The sequence below is a fragment of the Beta vulgaris genome, chromosome 2, assembly GCF_026745355.1.
Source record: "Beta vulgaris subsp. vulgaris cultivar EL10 chromosome 2, EL10.2, whole genome shotgun sequence".
NCBI lineage: Eukaryota > Viridiplantae > Streptophyta > Magnoliopsida > Caryophyllales > Amaranthaceae > Beta > Beta vulgaris.
Genome location: NC_079203.1, coordinates 36,168,695 through 36,175,028, shown reverse-complemented (window position 1 = coordinate 36,175,028; position 6,334 = coordinate 36,168,695). Strand labels below are relative to the sequence as shown.

General features: G+C 35.5%; 1 long non-coding RNA gene across 2 annotated transcripts; it reads right to left on the bottom strand.

Moving 5' to 3' along the window:
- Window positions 1-2,259: 2,259 nt before the first annotated feature.
- Window positions 2,260-5,055, bottom strand: LOC125494969 (uncharacterized). Of its 2 annotated transcripts, XR_008968074.1 has the most exons (5): window positions 4,893-5,055; window positions 4,731-4,780; window positions 3,703-3,868; window positions 3,381-3,469; window positions 2,260-2,428 (listed from the first exon to the last, which is right to left on the bottom strand). It is a non-coding gene; the product is annotated as an uncharacterized LOC125494969 (long non-coding RNA). The 2 variants fall into 2 exon arrangements; XR_007271277.2 differs by lacking the exon at window positions 3,381-3,469 and having other exon boundaries at window positions 4,893-5,053.
- Window positions 5,056-6,334: the final 1,279 nt, after the last annotated feature.

Sequence of the window (6,334 nt, the reverse complement as noted above, 5' to 3'; positions counted from 1 at the left end):
CGAATCCTATGAATGTAGGTCCTTCAATCAATGACAAATGATGATGTAGTACGAGCTCTTGCAATGGGGCCATCAAGACAAGTGAGGTCATGGAACCAATATTATGTGAATGGATACAACTTCCAAACACAAGAAAGCAGACAACACAAGTCAACGATGAATTATGGAGTCTGTGTTCATAGCCATGAAGGGGTAGATTACTATGGTATTTTGGAAGATGTCATTGAATTAGTGTACGTGGGTAACCTTCAAGCATACAAGACTGTGTTGTTTAAGTGAATTGGATGGATTCTGTGAATGGTACAAACATTCATCCACTATATAAACTCGTGGAGGTGAATCATGTTAGAAAGGACCCAAAGTACGACCCATTTGTGCTATCTTATCAGGCATCAAGTGTATTTTGCACCATATCCAAGTTTGAAAAGAGATAGAGTTCAATGGTGGGCAATTTTTTAAACTAAAGCAAGGTCAGACATAGATGCTCCACTTGACCTTGATTTTTACCAAGAGGAAGTTATTGAGGTTCGTCCAACCTTATGTGCTCCTGATGTTGTGCCGGACTATGATGATCAAGAGGAAGATGATAATGAAGTCATACCCCCAAAACGTACACACCGATGAGAACAGAGATAGTGAGCAGAGTTATGAAACCAATGATGACGATGATGATGGTGATGATCAGGATGATGTTAATGATGAAGAGGAAGATGAAGATTTTGATGACTTTGATGCAATTTGAAACTGTAATAGTAGTTTACCGAACTTAGTGTTGTTTGCTTGTTTATTGTTTCTTTGTCATTGTGAAACTTTAATTTATACATTCAATTTTATGTGGTGGATATATGTTTTTGTCATAGAGGAACTTGATGCATTACTCTAACACCTTTGGTTATGTATGAATTCTGCTTTAGATGGCTCCTAATGCAGGTCGAGGAAGAGGTGCAGGTGCATGTAGGGGTAGAAGTGGTGGTCGAGGTTGTGGGGATGGAGACATGATTCTATCCACGACGCAACAAACTTCCACTCATACATCATCTCTGGGAGAAGTTAGCAATGATGTTGTAGTGGAAAACGGTGGCGAGGATTCGAGCTCTGAAAAGTTGGAGTTAGATCCTAATTCATTGTGGTAATATGTAATATTTTTATATTAACATATTTTTTTTCTTTTATACATGTTACTTACAAATTGACATGACCATTTTTGAAAAGGTTTGAGCACAACAAAGTTACAAGAGAAATTACAAATTGTATCCAAGCGTACTATAAAGAGCCTTGGAGGAATTGGAGTGAAGTTGACAAAGACACCAAAGATCAATGGTTTAGGCTATTCAAGGTAATACCAAAATCACATATATTTTAGTTTAACTCTATTTAATTTTGTTCTATACTAATCAAGAAATTACATATATTGTAGCTCTAATTCACTTGGCATTCAGAGTTGGTTGATGAAGTTCGAAGAGCTATTGATCAAAAGGGGGCAAAAAGACTGAAGGGGTTGCACTATTGGCTAACTTCCTCAAAACCAAGGAAAAAGGGTGGGGCACTACAAGAATAACGCTCATCAACGACGGGAAATCCTGTTGTTAATGAAGCGTTTCTCGTCGCAGACGCCTTTTACGACGAGATTTCCGTCCCGTCGTCCCCGGTCGCAAAAGGCTCCGTCGCAAAAAACATTACGACCAGTTTGGACGAGTCGTCGTCATTGATTTTTTACGACGAGGTGAAAAACTCGTCGCAAAAGTTGTGTATCTGCGACGAGATTACCGCCGCAATTCAGTTTTTGAAAATTCAAATGATTCTTTTTACGACCAAAATTTCTTGTCGTAAATCTCATTTTTTAAAGTCATTGTTGACCTAACTACGACTAATTTCCAGTTCGCAATTATACTCTTGGAACTATTTCATTACACCACTAACGAGCATAATTCTTGTCGCAATTCTTTTTCATGCATTTCTTGCAACACATTTTACGACCATAATTCTTGTCGGTGTTCTTTTATTAAATGGATTTTATAGCACCTTTTTACGACCACATTTGTTTCGTTTTTTGCCGGACCAAATTGTTACATTTTGTGACCATTCTTGCTTTGCATTCATTATATTTACCTGTAAACCATATACCACTCACTCCGAATATCGTGATAAAACATAATTCTAAGTACATAGATGTCCAAACACAAGTACCAATAACAAAAGTATCTACAATCTTAGCTAACGGTTCAATACGATAAAAAAGTCTAGAGAATCGTCAAAAGTTTACAAGCTAAAAAACCATAACTATTGTTGTTCTTCCACATTGTAGAAAATGTATAACCCACAATGTTAGTCCATATCATTCCAACTCAAGCTTCATGTAAGGATCTCCTCCACATGTCATTGTTACTATTAGTTTTACCCAATCATGAGTCGCCTCGCTACTAAGCCCCTAAACAAAAGGAAACAAATTAAAAATTAAAATGTATAAATTTTTAACACAAAACAGACAAAGTAGAAGTATAAAAAACAATGAGAAAAAAAATTAGTGTAAACTATGAAAATTCAAATGATTCAGACCATGCAACAAGTTGTGGGTTATCCATCTCTACCTTTTATCCAACTAGTGATTACTCCATAAGCCTAAATGAAAATTGCAATGTTACAAGTAATATACAACTTCCCAAAATGTGAAATGTTGCAAGTTAAAAAAAATGGAGGAAGTATACAACATAAAGGAACAGAGCTATAGACCACTAAAAACGAAGCCAGTGCTTGCTTGCAGTAGTGTACAGCAAGAACAAAGACAATTTGAATACTTTGCCAACATGATATATGAAAAGCCCTGATCGCAAGTTCGTCTAGTTTCTAACAACACAGCAAAAGATGATGGCTCGTCCATACTTGTAAAGGAATGCAATTACATCTACCTCATCTTACAACATCTACTATTAAATCTGCCTTAAGATCAGTATGTCAGTCCAGATTGCTAAACTAAATCACAACCCTCTCCTTCCAAAATAATTATCACCCATCAGATAGGACTATAGGAGAACATTATGTAGCAGCTTCCATAATTATCACCCCTCTCCTACTTGAAACATTATTAGTGACCACTAATGATTTTTTAAACCAAGCAAGAAAAGGAACAAACCGTAGCACTAGATGGAACTATTCCTAATTAAGTTGTAATTTTTTCTAACATGTTGTAACCAGCCTAATATTGCTATAAGAAGAGCAGAAAAACATGTTATTATATCTCCTAATTTCGTTCCAAAATGCAGAGATCCAGCCTTCTATTCATTTCAATAGATGAAAAGAAGCCTAATGTACTCATTCATTTTAATATCATCAGCAGCAAATCAGAGACATTTAATTCTTTAAAGGTTAGAAAGCGTAGTCACCTGGAACATAAAGATACACCATTGCAATCATAGGAAAAATCCACAAGAACACCCAAGGTAAGGAGGTCATAAACTCATAAAAACCAGTGCTGCAATTTCACATAAGTCCAGTTAAACTGAATGATATGGTGGCATATATAATTCACAGAACCAACTGAAATGAACAGGCACCATGGAAACAAATCAATTAAAGAGATGAAAATTGAAAGAATCTGAAGCCTATAGCCAAAATGGAAAATTTGACTATGAGACAGCTCTCTTTCAGAATGTATACTGGCTTCTTCCTCATAGCTAACAGATGATAGTAACATCAACAAAATACCTCGAGATATAAAATCAAGGATGTTGCCATTTCAGAGTTTGACTTTTTAGCAGGTAGACCATATTTCTTGCACAAGCCTTGGAGATCCTTTCTTGAGAAGTTACGATACAAATCCTCCTCTTTCCTTTCTCCCATATGTTTCAAAGGAAGGCATCAAATTGTAAACCTGAGGCAAACCAGCAGTAATGTTCAAGTAAAACAATGGATACAACTCACCAAATAGGTAATCATTCTTAATCATAGAACGAGATTCCAATATCCAAGCAATGAAAAACTTTCTAGCTGCATCAGAGGAAGGTAAGTTCTTAGAAAGAGCAAACTTAGTTTTGCCTTGATTTCAATAATATTTAGTCTATGCCACCAAAACAATTGAACGTTGCAAGTCAAAGCATAAAAAATTACACTATTTCTTGTCATACACATCGAAGAATGGTTGGTAAAAGAAAGAACTAGCTCCTATCTGATAGGCGTCAATAAATGGTTTTAATGGTAATGACCTTGTATATACTTTTGCCTAGAAAATGCACATGGAGGACTTTTTAGCAGATAGAGGACTGAAATCATTTAACAGAAGCTGCTGATTACTCTTGATGATTTAACAGATTCATCAAAATCAGTAACAGAAGAAGAGTATATGATTTAAGTCTCGTCTCCCCCCAAAATCGTTAGCTCTTTCAAAGTAACAATAGGCGTAGTACCGCAAAGGGGTGGGAAGAATTTTTGGTGCTATTCGTCCCTTCCACCCTCATGTACTAGTGTACTACCATTTGTAACAAGGAAGGAGAATCTTCAAAAGCAAGGCGAGGAAATTTACATCAAATTCTAATAAAATCAAAACAAATGAACATAATACCAGCCAAATTCGACAATTGTTCTTCCAGTTTTTATGTTTGTTTAATGAAATTCTAACAAAACCAAACGAACATAATACCACCCAAATTCTAATAAAATCTTAAACGAACATAATACCAGCCAAGATTATGAAAATATTATATCAAAATTATGCCTTGAAACTCGAAGAATAATACCTAATTCCCCTGAATCTGATGCCCTGAATCCAGTCCAAGAAACGCTCACTCTTCTCGCCAATGGGAGAACAACAAAAACATGAAGACCGTCAATTTCGGCGAACAAAAACAAAAGAAAACATCTGATTTTGGCTTTATAGCATGAAGGATGGAGAAACTTACCAGATAATCTGAACAAACGATTCACCAATTGGAGGAATTCGGATGAAGTTGAACGAAGGACTTCGCGAGTGAAGAAGCTCGAAGAAACCGCAATGGAATAGCTTAGGGCTTTTTTGACTTTTTGGGGATTAACAAACTAATAATATTTTTTTAATTTAATACTCTTTTACAACCGTTGGTTCGGTTGTACTTACTAACTATATGGACGTTAAAAGTATTTAAAAACTGGGAAAGCTCCCGTTCAAGTTTTTTCGCACAAAATCGGACTTTTTACGACCAGGTTTAACCATTTACCACCAAATTTAAGACTCGTCGCAAAAAAACCTTAATATCTACGACGGCTTTCAAAACTCGTTGTAATTGCTACCTTTTTACGACCGGATTTCCGCACGGTCGTTAAGGTTGGACGCAATTGCCATTCATTCTTGTAGTGGGGTATGCCCTGCATGGATGCAGGTGAATGTACATAAACAAGTAATGGAGAGGCTTGAAGATCCAGAATTCAAGAAGAGATCAGAACAAGCGAAGAAAAACAAACTAAGTGGAGTGGAAAATGGAGTGATTCACCCTGGGCACATCCAAGGCTCGATCTCTACACATGAAGTTGCAGAACGATTGGTTAGTTTCTCTTTCAAAGTTAGTTTATATATATATATGTATTAGGCTTATAGTATGATTAAGCTAGTATGTTTAAAATCAATTATAATGACACTTTCTTACTTTTGTTGTTATTAAGGCGAAACAGAAAGGTCTACTACCACTAGCTGCAGATGTGTATCTGACAACACATAGTAAGACAGACGTCAACCTTGGGAAAGTACCTTGTAGTGCTAAGCTAAAAAAAATCATGGTAAGTAAATACAAATTCAATCTATCTTTTATGTTGTTGGACAAAATTTTTGATTTCTTTGCTTAGAAAATGTGAAGCAGCAGATCGGACAACACTCATGTCAGAGTGTTCCACTTGCATTGTTTAAAAAAATCATACCCTTTCAGTTGTATAATAACTAATTAAGATAATAATAAATTTTTTAAAGTCACTAAGAGAGGTATCTATCTATGAAAAGGGGGCTAGCAGCTACAAAGAAACTTAAGCTTAGCATCTATTTGTTAAATTAGTTGGTAGTATGATATAGCTTCATATATAATATAAAGTATATACTAACTTCTTATAGTTTGACTAACTAATATACGAAAATAGCTTCTGATCTATGTTTCGATTGTTATATATTATTATTTTCTTCATATAGTTTCTTTAAGCAACCATATATTATTATTTTCTTCATAAGCAAAGATGAAAAATCATGGTAAGGTCTACTACCACTAGCTGCTTCACATTGTTATCCATGTGTTATATGTTGGTTGTTGACTTATTGTCATGTGTTGGATGATTGGAGGGTGGTCATGCGTTTATAATGCAGGTTGTCATATTTGGTTTTGTT